Here is a 17,132-nt window from a genome sequence, read left to right as displayed (position 1 = left end):
CTACACAGTGTGCCATCAGATGGGGAGAACCCTCTGACTTTTTTTTTTGCGTCAAATTAATGGGGTGTCTTCTTATGACTGTCATTTAAGTTATACATTTCTTAAAGGGGTTGTCCGATCTCAAATGACAAGTCTGCAGTGAGTGTTTTCAAGGTTCCGGTCACATAGAGTTACTGCAGACTTGTCATTTTAGACTGGACAAGCCCTTTAAGATTTCTGCTCTTTCAGGTAAATTACAATGAATGTATTTTTGTATGATTGATATTGGATAATTGGTAATTTGCAAATCCAAACTTGCTCAATAAATCCATGTACGGCGTTCCGCTAACTGCAGTATACTCAGAGCTTTGTCTATGCTAGCATTAGACGTTCAGTGGAGCAGATCTATTACACCAACACGCCACTAAATACACCTAGTGCGTTTTTAGACTGCCTTAAAGTCAGAAAATAAAATCTACACTTCTTGGAAGCTGGTGTAAATTTGTTCTAAAAATCTGCCTAAAACTTGTTGGTTTGCATTTGTTTGGAAAGTTTAACAAAATTTTAGACAAAAACCTTTTGAAAAACTATTGGAAACTGCAAGTTATTATGAGTATGTGGCTTAGTTGTGATCCTGGCAGCTGTGTTCTGCCATTCCATAGCTACCAGCTTATGTGACCCAGGTCTTGAGTAGCATCACGTAAATAAATTACAAGAAAGAACATAATAGGAATAAAAAGTGTAATATTAACATACATGAAGCAGTTTACATATTAGCTGTTTCCATGCATAGCCAGCTGAAGCGTTTTACACTAATTCCCAGAGCAAACAGCATGTTCACTAGTGATGAGCGAGCACTACCGTGCTCTGGTGCTCAGTACTCGTAACTAGTGATGAGGGGGCACTACCATGCTCAGGTGCTTAGTACTCGTAACTAGTGATGAGGGGGCACTACCATGCTCAGGTGCTCAGTACTCGTAACTAGTGATGAGCGGGCACTACCATGCTCAGGTGCTCAGTACTCGTAACTAGAGATGAGGGGGCACTACCATGCTCAGGTGCTCAGTACTCGTAACTAGAGATGAGGGGGCACTACCATGCTCAGGTGCTCAGTACTCGTAACTAGTGATGAGCGGGCACTACCATGCTCAGGTGCTTAGTACTCGTAACTAGTGATGAGCGGGCACTACCATGCTCAGGTGCTCGGTACTTGTAACTAGTGATGAGTGAGCACTACCATGGTCAGGTGCTCGGTACTCGTAAGTAGTGATGAGTGAGCACTACCATTGTCAGGTGCTGGGTGCACGTAACTAGTGATGAGTGAGCACTACCATGCTCAGGTGCTCGGTACTCGTAACTAGTGATGAGTGAGCACTACCATGCTCAGGTGCTGGTTACTCGTAACGAGAAGTTGGATGCTCGGATGGCTGCGACTCGTATACCTGACAATACTGGAACGCAATGGGGAAGATTTCCCAGAAAAATGTTGGAGTTCCCCCATTGATTTCCATTATACTCAATACACAAGTTACGCTCGTCCAACTGCTCGTTATGAGTATTGAGCATTGTAGTGCTCGTTCTTCTCTAATGTTCGAACATCACAGATTGGCCTATGTGTGTTTATAGGAAGTTCCATACCAAAATCCCTTGCAATATGGCATACAACATCTCTGCTAGTAATATCTAGTGAGCCGCACCATGTAACTACTGCACATCTTTAGATGTTGGGCTTTGGAGATGTGATGTGTGGATCATTAATCAAGCAGTCTATTCAAGCAATGCTATTACCTTCCAATATATTTTATCCTCTCAGCATAAGTTCATTTTTGTGGCACCTGAATGCCCTCATCAGTTACTGCACAGTTTCATTATTTAATGGGTTTTCCGTGCCTAATTCATTTAGTTACAGCAATGCTTTTAGTAAGGGTCCTGGGCCACCGTCATTATGATTTCTACTATAATAAGGGTATATGTACTTATTACTCTGACCCTTTCAGTAATAGCTGTGTGCTTGTACTAGTGCTTGGTTTCTTCTCCCTTGTGCTGGACATTTATTGCACATTGTGAATATATTTGTCCTTTACAAAGTAAGGTCTGTCCATTTCCTCCGCACATCCTTTTTGTTGCTTTGCTTCCCTGTAGTTGACAAAAGAACAATCCATGGAGGAAATGTATTGTCAGACACCACCAAGTGTTTTCCTGGACGTTAGCTACTTTAATAATGGCACCCGGACTCGTACAGGGTTCCTGGTTTTATTTTGACTAATACATCTATAGAAGCGTAGCTTTATCCTGGTAAGGAATCCTAATATTCATCTTAGTAACACGACTACAATATTGGATTGCTAAAGTGTGGCCAGCATTATAGTAGGCATACTTATGGCTGAGCCCTATATTATAATGGTGCATTTATAGCATGTGGAGGCCATATGTGGCCCTGAGGCTCTCACCCTATGGCCTTTGACTCCCATAATGTATTAGGTTGAGCACTACTTGTGTAATGGAGCCTTTGTAACGTACATACATTCGTTCTGGATAAAGGGGCTTCCTTCTGGCTGTTCTTCATTGCAGTGCATGGGGCATAGTTGCAATACTTGGCATATCCTGTGGACAGGTGTGGCACTGTTTTTCTATCTAATAAGTCATCCCTTTTTGTTGCTTGCCATCTCTGTCTTAATAAAGGTAATCTGTTATGTAGGAAACCTTATATAGCTGGATCACTAAATCCGGGATGTGATTGTTATAGTTGTAATGGGAACATTGGTTTGTATTTGCTTTTTATGTGGCGGTATTCTGTACAGCCATCCTGAATCGTTGGCCCCCTGTGCTCGGCAGAGGAGCACAGACCCTGCATGTAGATCCTGGTGGCATTGCTCTCATTTTCTGCATTCAGATGACGGATGTGGCCTTTGCCCTGCAGCACAGTCAGCGCATTGGTAAATGTGGAATGGGAGCATGAGAAACAATGTGCTGTGTGTGTCTGAGCTGGTGAGGGAGCCGGGCTGAGAGATGAGAAAAGGGACTGAGGCGGAGTCCTGCTGGACTAGGGGATCTTCACACTGACTAGATTCAGACAAGCTGTACCACCCTCGCCCTCAATAGCTGATTAGATGAATATCCTTTACTAGAATGTTTGTTTCCAAGCGGTCAGTGGGAGGAGGAAATCCAAGAACCTGGACTGTAAAGTGCAGCAGACCCTCCGCAGGAGCCTTCTCTGCCTGAACAGCCGCTTATGAGGCTAAGACTCCTGTGACTTTATTGTTGAGGGAAGAAGTGGATTTGCTCAATTCTTTCCTGGAAGTGTTTATTTTTGCCGTTTGCTGATCTGCACATGACATGTCATCGTTTGGTAGGTTTGTGTCCTTCTCGCTGTATTGTGGATTGATTGCACTCCTGCAGAATGTCTGTGATGGATGTGGACGTCTGTGTGTGGGGCTGTTTCCTTGAAGCAGGCTCTGATGGATTGGGAATGTCTCTGCTGAATGTGAAATATTACCCGTACTTATAATGTGGCATGGAGAATCCAGATATTGTTTGATCCCCTGACAATATCTCATCTGGTGTCCACGCTTTTCCCTAAGCTCCATTGTTGGATATAGAGGGTTCAGAATTGCTGGCCGCTAGTGATTGTTTTGGTGTTGGATAGTAATCTTTGTACCTATTACTTCTTTATTTATAATATAGCATGTTGCTGTTTTGAACAATATTTGTATTTGAGGAATACTGTTGAACTTGACTTCTTTTCTATCTAAACCTTTGCATATGCAATAGTGTATTGTAACAAAAAGTGACATAGCTGAAGGACAATGTCCTCCCCAGCTGTTACAAAGAAGCTTTATTTGTGGCGGGGAGGGCCAGAAGTCAGCTCCTTCTTTACCCAGGCAACTGTAGGAGAAGCCTGGACAGCTGACGGCATTCCACAAAGTAGCAGTGCCCACTAAAGTCAACAGGCTCGATACTGAAGACCTCTAGCAAAGGAACTACAAAAACTATACTTCATGAAATAAGAAAATGTGTTTAAACAAGGTAAAATATTTCATAGCAAATGTAAATAATAGATGTCAAGAATATTCACTATGTTGGTAATCTTGTCTTGGGAGATTCCTTCTTAGGATAAACAATCGGTCCCATTCTCATCCAGAAACCTCAGTTGATTTTTTCTCACTTGTCATCCGTGTCCTGTCCGTTTTTCTTACTGAGCAGCTATCAATCTCTTACTGGACCATGTGAAGTGTCCCATCTTACAGAATTGTAATGTATCAGTAAAAATCAAATGTCATACTGATGGTCTGTATCTCATCCAATTTTATCCTCGAACTGTACTGACTTCAGAGTCAAACCACAGCTTGCTACAATGCTTTTCTCATGCCAAATACAAAAAATGACGCAGATCTGCACTGCCTCATTGAATGACATTGATCCGAGCACAATCCTTTTTTTTCTTTTTAGATTGCACTTGTCCAATTTATATGCCCGTGTGAGCGAGCCCTTACAAAATGTTATTGTGAATGCAGAAACGGGTATTTGTGACCACCATTGGGATCATACCTTAAAGCAGGGGTGGGCAATTAATTTTCCCACGGGGCCGCATGAGAAATTGGGATGGTTTTAGAGGGCCGGACTAATATAATTAACTCGGTTCTACATATATATATATATATATATATATATATATATATATATATATATACACACAAACACGCATATATACTGTGCATGTATAACATATATACATACACACAATGTATTCATACACACACAGTCCCCATATACTACATCACTACACCCACCACATACTACACCTGTAATATACATCACTATACACTACACCTGTAATAAACTACACCTCTATATACTATACCACTATATACTACATCACTACACCCCTATATACACCTGTAATATGCTACATCACTATATACTACACCTGTAATTAACTGCAGCACATCACTATATACTACACCTGTGATAACCTACATCACTACACCCCTATATACTACACTTGTATTATACTACACTCCTATATACTACACCTGTATTATACTACACCACTACACCCCTATAAACACCTGTATTTTACTACACCACTACACCCCATATACACCTGTAATATACTACACCTCTATATACACCTGTATTATACTGCACTTCTATATACTACACCTGTATTATACTACACCACTACACCCCTATAAACACCTGTATTATACTACACCACTACACCCCATATACACCTGTAATATACTACACCACTACACCCCTATATACACCTGTAATATACTACACCCCTATATACACCTGTATTATACTACACCCCTATATACACCTGTATAATACAGGTGTATATAGGGGTGTAGTGGTGTAGTATAATACAGGTGTATATAGGGGTGTAGTGGTGAAGTATAATACAGGTGTATATAGGGGTGTAGTATAATACAGGTGTATATAGGGGTGTAGTATAATACAGGTGTATATAGGGGTGTAGTGGTGAAGTATAATACAGGTGTATATAGGGGTGTAGTGATGTAGTATAATACAGGTGTATATAGGGGTGTAGTGGTGTAGTATAATACAGGTGTATATAGGGGTGTAGTGGTGTAGTATAATACAGGTGTATATAGGGGTGTAGTATATTACAGGTGTATATAGGGGTGTAGTGGTGTAGTATAATACAGGTGTATATAGGGGTGTAGTATTATACTACACTCCTATATACACCTGTATTATACTACACCACTACACACCTATAAAACTACACCACTCCACCCCCCATATACCACACCTGTAAAACTACATTCCCATATACTAAACCACTACACCCCAAATATTTGTCAAAAGTTACCCCTCTCCCCCAGCCCCCCGCCCGCCCGCCCCCATTGTCCCTGCAGGTTACTAGTAACCACTCACCTCTCTTCTTATCGTTCCCGTCCTCAGACACCTCCGTATGAGCCCCCCGCTGAGCTGCTTCTCCTTCACATGGCCAGGCTGCGCCGACGCTGTATTCCTAGGAGCCCCCGCCGCTGCCTCTCTCCATACGGCCCCGGCTGCTGCTGCTTCTCCTGCCGGGCGGGAACTTTTCAAATGACTGTACTGACGATATCAGGGAGCGCGTGTGTCACAGAGAAAAGTGTCGGGCAAGGAACAGAGGAGAGATTCCTGCGTTCCGCTGCCTACACTGTCCGGAGCTTCAGGATCTGTCCTCTGTTTCCTGCCCGACACGCAGCGTCTGATGAGGGTCAGGGCTGGCTCCAGGTTTTTGTGGGCCTCGGGCGGAAGAGTCCCAGTGGGCCCCATCCACACGCAGACACACACATACGTACACATACATATACATATTTAAAGACAAACTCACAAAAATACATATAGAACTGACACATCTATACAGCCATATACACTGACATACCTAGATACACATTATACATGCCTACAGACACACAGCTCTGCTGCATACATACAGACACACATAGCTCTGCTACAGACACACATAGCTCTGCTACAGACACACATAGCTCTGCTACAGACACACATAGCTCTGCTACATACACACATAGCTCTGCTACATACATACATACACACATAGCTCTGCTACAGACACACATAGCTCTGCTACAGACACACATAGTTCTGCTACAGACACACATAGCTCTGCTACATACATACATACATACACACATAGCTCTGCTACAGACACACATAGCTCTGCTACATACACACATAGCTCTGCTACATACATACACACATAGCTCTGCTACATACATACATACACACATAGCTCTGCTACATACACACATAGCTCTGCTACATACATACATACATACACACATAGCTCTGCTACAGACACACATAGCTCTGCTACATACACACATAGCTCTGCTACATACATACACACATAGCTCTGCTGCATACACACATAGCTCTGCTACATATATACATACATACACACACACATAGCTCTGTTACATATATACATACAGACACATAGCACTGCTACATATATACATACATACACACATAGCTCTGCTACATATATACATAGAGACACATAGCTCTGCTACATACACACATAGCTCTGCTACATACATACACACATAGCTCTGCTACATATATACATACATACACACATGGCTCTGCTACATACACACATAGCTCTGCTACATACATACACACATAGCTCTGCTGCAGACATACAGACACACATAGCTCTGCTACAGACACACATAGCTCTGCTACAGACACACATAGCTCTGCTACAGACACACATAGCTCTGCTACATACACACATAGCTCTGCTACATACATACACACATAGCTCTGCTACATATATACATACAGACACATAGCTCTGCTACATATATACATACAGACACATAGCTCTGCTACCTTCACACATAGCTCTGCTACATATATACACACATAGCTCTGCTACATATATACATACATACAAACATGGCTCTGCTACATACACACATAGCTCTGCTACATACATACACACATAGCTCTGCTACATATATACATACAGACACATAGCTCTGCTACATATATACATACAGACACATAGCTCTGCTACATACATACATACAGACACATAGCTCTGCCACATACATACACACATAGCTCTGCTACATATATACATACATACACACATAGCTCTGCTACATATATACATACATACACACATAGCTCTGCTACATACATACACACATAGCCCTGCTACATATATACATACATACACACACGCGGCTCTGGGGGGCCCACACAAGCGGCTCTGGGGCCCAGCACATACGGCACGGGGTGGGGGGGGGGAAGCCCATACAGCTCGCCAGGGCCCATAAATCGGGGGGTGGGGAGGGCACATACCGCTCAGGTCACGGTGGAGAGGGGGCCCACACAGAGCCAGAAAGAAGCACTGTGCTGGGGGTCGCTGGCTGGCACTGCAACTCTTTCATCTGTGGGATGAGCAGGGCGCCGGTCGGTAGCTCCGCCCACAGATGAAGTTCAACCAGGAAGTCTGTGCTCCTTAAAGGGACGGCGCCGCAGATTCCTGCCGAGGACTGCGGTCCCTGGAACTCGGCCCGGGGGCAGCAGAACTAAGGCGAGTTGGTCCTGGCCAAGGGTCACCAGAACTGACGAGGCCGAGTGGGCCCCCCCGGCTCTCCAGGGCCCCGGCATTTGCCCGGGCACTGATGAGGGCAATCTGACCACGCGCCTCGCCGAGCCTGGAGCTCCGGACAACATGTTAGATTGCCCTCATCAGTGACCGGCCAGCAAGGACGCCCTGAGCCAGGCGGGCCGGTCACAGAGAGTAGGCGGGCCGGATGTGGCCCGCGGGCCGCCCCTTGCCCAGGTCTGCCTTAAAGGGTAGTCCAAAGTGATGAGCGAGCTCTACCATGTTCGCGTGCTCGGTACACAAAATGAGCAGTCAGGTACTCACACAGGCTCCACTCTAGTACTGAGCATAATGGAAGTCAATAGAAAACTCTAAGCATTTTTCTGGAAGATCTTCTGGAAAAAATGCTTCTGTTCCCCATTGACTTCCATTATACTCAGTACTAGAGTCGAGCCCATCCAAGCTACTCGTTTCGTGTACCTAGCTGCCAAGCAGGGTAGTGTTCACTCATCACTACTAGTTTTCTTTTTGGGTACTTTTTTTATTTAAGTACTGTATTTTAGGCTAAAGAATAATCTTTGTAATTTAATTTCTATAGCATTGTTTTGCTGTTACAGGCTCTTTGTTTCCATGCACATTAAACTATGGTGTGGTCTGTGGCCATGGTAGTCGATCAAGCATCCGGGGGCTTAGGTTCTCAGCCGAGTATCGCAGGGTGCTCGGATGTTTCATCCGTGAAACAACAACCACAAAACACAGGCTTTCTTCACTGCATGATGTGTGCAGGCACTCCATGGAGAGCCATTCACAGTCTCTGAATGGCTTTAGCTGGGGTTAAAACAATGTTTTTGGATGTAGAATGTCAAAGAAAAAAAAAGTCCCGCCATCCCTTCCCCCAGAAATGCGCTGTAAATGGCAGGCTGTAAGTGAGCGGAGAGGTGAAGTGCCCAATCAGTGACTTCCATTATACTTGTTACTTTGTGTTACTTGATCACTCCCATTCATATAAGTGAGCAATAATATACCGTATTTTTCGCTTTATTAGACGCACTTTTGTTCCCCCAAATTTTGGGGGAAAGTAGGGGGTGCGTCTTATAAACCGAATATACAGGGGGGTGTACATATATATATATATGTATACTGCAGGGTCCGCTCTGGAGCACTGCTGGGGGCAGGGAAAGCTGGGAGCGGCAGCGTTAGATCTCCTGCTCCCGCTCATATAATATGCACAGCCGCTGTCCAGCAGTGTGGTGCTGAAATTGCATCACGCTGAGGGGCTGGGGCAGCGGGGCATATTATATCTGCCTGCGCCCTCCTTTGATCGCACATGATCCCCCCTGTGTTAGATATGGCCCCCGTGCTGCTGCCCATAGTAAAATAAAAAAGCTTTACTTACCTCCAGCGCTGATCTCCCGGTCTCCTGCTGCTGCTGTCTGTGATAAGGCACGCAGAGATGATATCACATGACCGGCAGCAAGAACCAGGAAGTAAGGAAGCCAGGGCTCAACTGCGAGGAGGGAGACAGAGGAGGGACAGCGCTGAGAAGGTAAGGAAAGAGTGTTTTATTTTATTATGGGCAGCAGCATGGGGGCATATCTAACACAGGGGAGATGTGCCATCTATAGGGGCCATGGGCAGCTGTATGGTGGCCATATCTAACAGGGGAGATGTGCCATCTATAGGGGCCATGGGCAGCTGTATGGGGGCCATATCAAACACAGCGGAGATGTGCCATCTATAGTGGCCATGGGCAGCTGTATGGGGGCCATATCTAACAGGGGAGATGTGCCATCTGTAGGGGCCATGGGCAGCTGTATGGGGGCCATATCAAACACAGGGGAGATGTGCCATCTATAGTGGCCATGGGCAGCTGTATGGGGGCCATATCAAACACAGGGGAGATGTGCCATTTATAGTGGCCATGGGCAGCTGTATGGGGGCCATATCTAACAGGGGAAATGTGCCATCTATAGGGGCCATGGGCAGCTGTATGGGGGCCATATCTAACAGGGGAGATGTGCCATCTATAGGGGCCATGGGCAGCTGTATGGGGGCCATATCTAACAGGGGAGATGTGCCATCTATAGGGGCCATGGGCAGCTGTATGGGGGCCATATCAAACACAGGGGAGATGTGCCATTTATAGTGGCCATGGGCAGCTGTATGGGGGCATATCTAACAGGGGAAATGTGCCATCTATAGGGGCCATGGTGCGTCTTATAATCAGGTGCGTCTTATAAAGCGAAAAATAGGGTAGAGCCTTAGATGCCGATAAGCCTTCCAGTGCAGCTCATTTTCTATACATGCATCTTTATGGAAGCATTATAACTAATGTGCAGACCTAGGCCCGATCCATCAAACCAACTTCACCAGAATTTGGGCCTAACAAGCTTTGAATGGCTATGTTATGCAAAGTTTTTGCAGCTTTTGGCATTTTGACATCCGTTTTTCCCATCTCTGCCAAAATAGGCATAGCTGGTATAGTATGGTGGAGTGACACCGTACATCACCTAATTCATGATAAGTTGTGGCATTCCATACTCCAGTCAGTGACTGTAGTGAGATGTATTTTGTGAGACCCACGAAGGTTTACGTCGCTTATCAGACCCTCCTTATTCAGTTACCTTTGGTAGGTTCAGGTGCCTGCACTTTTGTCACATAGATGTACAAAGAAAAAAAACAAAAGACTAGAAAAAGTATATTTTCTTGCCCATCAGGGAAAAAAAATCAGTGATATCAGAATCAATAGCCTTAAGGCAGCCTGTCAGGAGGATTTCATACCTCAGTCTAATGGCATGTATGTAAAGGAGCTTTCATTGCAGTTTCTGAGAAATCCACAGATGGAATTGTATGCAAATGAGCTGCAAGTTATTCGAGGTAGGAAATTGCACTTCTCATGCCTTCCCTCCCTATTTCCCACCGCTTGCCTACTGTGTTTGATTCACAGGTCGCTCTTGTTTTTCTACCAAGACTTTTTGCCAGTGGCATCAGTGCCTTGGGTTGGTGCAGGTGCAGTAAGGTCCTCATAAAATCAAAGAACTATTGCATTTAACTGTGCATTCACCTCCCAGGCACTGACAGCACTTGGGAGAGACATTGGTGAGAAAAGCAGGTCTCTGAAACAAGAGCCTCCTGTTAGGCTACTTTGACACTTGCGTTGGACGGCATCCGTTGCTATCCGCAGCCTTGAGGAATTACGGTAACCGTTGCAAGAAACCGTTTTATTCCTCATAGGCTTCTGTTAGCTACGGATAGCAACGGATTGTCTTGCGTTGCATCCACTGCACGACGCAGCGTCGTTATTTTGACGCTGCGTCAGGCAGAAGGAACGCTGCATGTAGCGTTTTTTGTGTCGTTAAAATAGCGCACCTTGACGGATCCCGTTGGAATCCGCCACGGTGTCTAATGATTGTCTATGGTAACGGATTCCGCCGCTATCCGCTGACGGATTTCGTCACGTTCTACTGCGCATGCTCAGCATGTCCAGCAGAACGATCGAAATAGTTTAAAATCACTCCTGGTCTCTCGGGGTGTGTGCGGTGATGATGAGGGCTGTAGTGTCGGGATGTGTGCGGTGAAGATGAGGGTTGTAGTGTTGGGATGTGTGCGGTGATGATGTGGGCGGTAGTGTCGGGATGTGTGCGGTGATGATGAGGGCTGTAGTATCGGGATGTGTGCAGTGAAGATGAGGGCTGTAGTGTCGGGGTGTGTGCGGTGATGATGTGGGCGGTAGCGTCGGGATGTGTGTGGTGATGATGAGGGTTGTAGTGTCGGGATGTGTGTGGTGATGATGAGGGCTGTAGTGTCGGGATGTGTGTGGTGATGATAAGGGCTGTAGTGTCGGGATGTGTGCGGTGAAGATGAGGGCTGTAGTGTCGGGATGTGTGCGGTGAAGATGAGGGCTGTAGTGTCGGGGTGTGTGCGGTGATGATGTGGGCGGTAGTGTCGGGATGTGTGTGGTGATGATGAGGGCTGTAGTGTCGGGGTGTGTGCAGTGATGATGAGGGCTGTAGTGTCGGGATGTGTGCGGTGATGATGTGGGCGGTAGTGTCGGGATGTGTGCGGTGATGATGAGGGTTGTAGTGTCGGGGTGTGTGCGGTGATGATGAGGGCGGTAGTGTCGGGGTGTGTGCGGTGATGATGAGGGCGGTAGTGTCGGGGTGTGTGCGGTGATGAAGATGAGGGCTGTAGTGTCGGGATGTGTGTGGTGATGATGAGGGCGGTAGTGTCGGGGTGTGTGCGGTGATGATGAGGGCTGTAGTGTCGGGGTGTGTGCGGTGATGATGAGGGCAGTAGTGTCGGGATGTGTGCGGTGATGAAGATGTGGGCTGTAGTGTCGGGATGTGTGTGGTGATGATGTGGGCGGTAGTGTCGGGGTATGTGCGGTGATGATGGGGGCGGTAGTGTCGGGGTGTGTGCGGTGATGATGAGGGCGGTAGTGTCGGGGTGTGTGCGGTGATGATGAGGGCTGTAGTGTCGGGATGTGTGCGGTGATGATGTGGGCGTAGTGTCGGGATGTGTGTGGTGATGATGAGGGCGGTAGTGTCGGGGTGTGTGCGGTGATGATGAGGGCTGTAGTGTCGGGGTGTGTGCGGTGATGATGAGGGCGGTAGTGTCGGGGTGTGTGCGGTGATGATGAGGGCGGTAGTGTCGGGGTGTGTGCGGTGATGATGAGGGCGGTAGTGTCGGGGTGTGTGCGGTGATGATGAGGGGGCGGTAGTGTCGGGGTGTGTGCGGTGATGATGAGGGCGGTAGTGTCGGGGTGTGTGCGGTGATGATGAGGGCGGTAGTGTCGGGGTGTGTGCGGTGATGAAGATGAGGGCTGTAGTGTCGGGGTGTGTGCGGTGATGATGGGGGCGGTAGTGTCGGGGTGTGTGCGGTGATGATGGGGGCGGTAGTGTCGGGGTGTGTGCGGTGATGATGAGGGCGGTAGTGTCGGGGTGTGTGCGGTGATGAGGGCTGTAGTGTCGGGATGTGTGCGGGGATGATGTGGGCTGTAGTGTTGGGATGTGTGCGGTGAAGATGAGGGCTGTAGTGCCGGGATGTGTGTGGTGAAGATGAGGGCTGTAGTGTCGGGGTGTGTGCGGTGATGAAGATGAGGGCTGTAGTGTCGGGGTGTGTGCGGTGATGATGGGGGCGGTAGTGTCGGGGTGTGTGCGGTGATGATGAGGGCTGTAGTGTCGGGATGTGTGAGGTGATGATGAGGGCGGTAGTGTCGGGGTGTGTGCGGTGATGATGAGGGCAGTAGTGTCGGGATGTGTGCGGTGATGAAGATGAGGGCTGTAGTGTCGGGATGTGTGTGGTGATGATGTGGGCGGTAGTGTCGGGGTATGTGCGGTGATGATGGGGGCGGTAGTGTCGGGGTGTGTGCGGTGATGATGAGGGCGGTAGTGTCGGGGTGTGTGCGGTGATGATGAGGGCAGTAGTGTCGGGATGTGTGCGGTGATGAAGATGAGGGCTGTAGTGTCGGGATGTGTGTGGTGATGATGTGGGCGGTAGTGTCGGGGTATGTGCGGTGATGATGGGGGCGGTAGTGTCGGGGTGTGTGCGGTGATGATGAGGGCGGTAGTGTCGGGGTGTGTGCGGTGATGATGAGGGCTGTAGTGTCGGGATGTGTGCGGTGATGATGTGGGCGTAGTGTCGGGATGTGTGTGGTGATGATGAGGGCGGTAGTGTCGGGGTGTGTGCGGTGATGAAGATGAGGGCTGTAGTGTCGGGGTGTGTGCGGTGATGATGAGGGCTGTAGTGTCGGGATGTGTGCGGTGATGATGTGGACGTAGTGTCGGGATGTGTGCGGTGATGATGTGGGCGTAGTGTCGGGATGTGTGCGGTGATGATGAGGGCGGTAGTGTCGGGGTGTGTGCGGTGATGATGAGGGCTGTAGTGTCGGGGTATGTGCGGTGATGATGAGGGCAGTAGTGTCGGGGTGTGTGCGGTGATGATGAGGGCGGTAGTGTCGGGGTGTGTGCGGTGATGATGAGGGCGGTAGTGTCGGGGTGTGTGCGGTGATGATGAGGGCTGTAGTGTCGGGATGTGTGCGGTGAAGATGAGGGCTGTAGTGTCGGGATATGTGCGGTGAAGATGAGGGCTGTAGTGTCGGGATGTGTGCGGTGAAGATGAGGGCTGTAGTATCGGGATGTGTGCAGTGAAGATGATGGCTGTAGTGTCGGGGTGTGTGCGGTGATGATGTGGGCGGTAGTGTCGGGATGTGTGTGGTGATGATGAGGGTTGTAGTGTCGGGATGTGTGTGGTGATGATGAGGGCTGTAGTGTCGGGATGTGTGTGGTGATGATGAGGGCTGTAGTGTCGGGATGTGTGCGGTGAAGATGAGGGCTGTAGTGTCGGGATGTGTGCGGTGAAGATGAGGGCTGTAGTGTCGGGGTGTGTGCGGTGATGATGTGGGCGGTAGTGTCGGGATGTGTGTGGTGATGATGAGGGCTGTAGTGTCGGGGTGTGTGCAGTGATGATGAGGGCTGTAGTGTCGGGATGTGTGCGGTGATGATGTGGGCGGTAGTGTCGGGATGTGTGCGGTGATGATGAGGGCTGTAGTGTCGGGGTGTGTGCGGTGATGATGAGGGCGGTAGTGTCGGGGTGTGTGCGGTGATGATGAGGGCGTAGTGTCGGGATGTGTGTGGTGATGATGAGGGCGGTAGTGTCGGGGTGTGTGCGGTGATGATGAGGGCTGTAGTGTCGGGGTGTGTGCGGTGATGATGAGGGCAGTAGTGTCGGGATGTGTGCGGTGATGAAGATGAGGGCTGTAGTGTCGGGATGTGTGTGGTGATGATGTGGGCGGTAGTGTCGGGGTATGTGCGGTGATGATGGGGGCGGTAGTGTCGGGGTGTGTGCGGTGATGATGAGGGCGGTAGTGTCGGGGTGTGTGCGGTGATGATGAGGGCTGTAGTGTCGGGATGTGTGCGGTGATGATGTGGGCGTAGTGTCGGGATGTGTGTGGTGATGATGAGGGCGGTAGTGTCGGGGTGTGTGCGGTGATGATGAGGGCTGTAGTGTCGGGGTGTGTGCGGTGATGATGAGGGCGGTAGTGTCGGGGTGTGTGCGGTGATGATGAGGGCGGTAGTGTCGGGGTGTGTGCGGTGATGATGAGGGCGGTAGTGTCGGGGTGTGTGCGGTGATGATGAGGGCGGTAGTGTCGGGGTGTGTGCGGTGATGATGAGGGCGGTAGTGTCGGGGTGTGTGCGGTGATGAAGATGAGGGCTGTAGTGTCGGGGTGTGTGCGGTGATGATGGGGGCGGTAGTGTCGGGGTGTGTGCGGTGATGATGGGGGCGGTAGTGTCGGGGTGTGTGCGGTGATGATGAGGGCGGTAGTGTCGGGGTGTGTGCGGTGATGAGGGCTGTAGTGTCGGGATGTGTGCGGGGATGATGTGGGCTGTAGTGTTGGGATGTGTGCGGTGAAGATCAGGGCTGTAGTGCCGGGATGTGTGCGGTGATGATGAGGGCTGTAGTGTCGGGATGTGTGCGGTGATGATGAGGGCTGTAGTGTCGGGGTGTGTGCGGTGATGAAGATGAGGGCTGTAGTGTCGGGGTGTGTGCGGTGATGATGGGGGCGGTAGTGTCGGGGTGTGTGCGGTGATGATGAGGGCTGTAGTGTCGGGATGTGTGAGGTGATGATGAGGGCGGTAGTGTCGGGGTGTGTGCGGTGATGATGAGGGCAGTAGTGTCGGCATGTGTGCGGTGATGAAGATGAGGGCTGTAGTGTCGGGATGTGTGTGGTGATGATGTGGGCGGTAGTGTCGGGGTATGTGCGGTGATGATGGGGGCGGTAGTGTCGGGGTGTGTGCGGTGATGATGAGGGCGGTAGTGTCGGGGTGTGTGCGGTGATGATGAGGGCAGTAGTGTCGGGATGTGTGTGGTGATGAAGCTGAGGGCTGTAGTGTCGGGATGTGTGTGGTGATGATGTGGGCGGTAGTGTCGGGGTATGTGCGGTGATGATGGGGGCGGTAGTGTCGGGGTGTGTGCGGTGATGATGAGGGCGGTAGTGTCGGGGTGTGTGCGGTGATGATGAGGGCTGTAGTGTCGGGATGTGTGCGGTGATGATGTGGGCGTAGTGTCGGGATGTGTGTGGTGATGATGAGGGCGGTAGTGTCGGGGTGTGTGCGGTGATGAAGATGAGGGCTGTAGTGTCGGGATGTGTGCGGTGATGATGTGGACGTAGTGTCGGGATGTGTGCGGTGATGATGTGGGCGTAGTGTCGGGATGTGTGCGGTGATGATGAGGGCGGTAGTGTCGGGGTGTGTGCGGTGATGAGGGCTGTAGTGTCGGGGTATGTGCGGTGATGATGAGGGCAGTAGTGTCGGGGTGTGTGCGGTGATGATGAGGGCTGTAGTGTCGGGATGTGTGCGGTGATGATGTGGGCGTAGTGTCGGGATGTGTGTGGTGATGATGAGGGCGGTAGTGTCGGGGTGTGTGCGGTGATGATGAGGGCTGTAGTGTCGGGGTGTGTGCGGTGATGATGAAGGCGGTAGTGTCGGGGTGTGTGCGGTGATGATGAGGGCGGTAGTGTCGGGGTGTGTGCGGTGATGATGAGGGCGGTAGTGTCGGGGTGTGTGCGGTGATGAAGATGAGGGCTGTAGTGTCGGGGTGTGTGCAGTGATGATGGGGGCGGTAGTGTCGGGGTGTGTGCGGTGATGAAGATGAGGGCTGTAGTGTCGGGGTGTGTGCAGTGATGATGAGGGCTGTAGTGTCGGGGTGTGTGCGGTGATGATGAGGGCGGTAGTGTCAGTGTGTGTGCGGTGATGATGAGGGCTGTAGTGTCGGGGTGTGTGCGGTGATGATGAGGGCGGTAGTGTCGGGGTGTGTGCGGTGATGATGAGGGCGGTAGTGTCGGGGTGTGTGCGGTGATGATGAGGGCGGTAGTGTCGGGGTATGTGCGGTGATGAAGATGAGGGCTGTAGTGTCGGGATGTGTGTGCTGTGATGAGGGCTGTAGTGTCGGGATGTGTGCGGGGATGATGTGGGCTGTAGTGTTGGGATGTGTGCGGTGAAGATGAGGGCTGTAGTGCCGGGATGTGTGTGGTGAAGATGAGGGCTGT

At 49.5% G+C, this 17,132-nt stretch overlaps 1 protein-coding gene across 3 annotated transcripts in view; it reads left to right on the top strand.

The window, feature by feature from the left end:
* TNS3 (tensin 3) overlaps positions 1-17,132 on the top strand; it is a 528,788-nt gene that overhangs the window by 461,943 nt on the left and 49,713 nt on the right. The window lies entirely within an intron of this gene.

This window comes from Anomaloglossus baeobatrachus, chromosome 6, assembly GCF_048569485.1.
Source record: "Anomaloglossus baeobatrachus isolate aAnoBae1 chromosome 6, aAnoBae1.hap1, whole genome shotgun sequence".
Classification (NCBI taxonomy): Eukaryota; Metazoa; Chordata; class Amphibia; order Anura; family Aromobatidae; genus Anomaloglossus; species Anomaloglossus baeobatrachus.
This window is presented reverse-complemented; position numbering and strand designations above follow the sequence as displayed.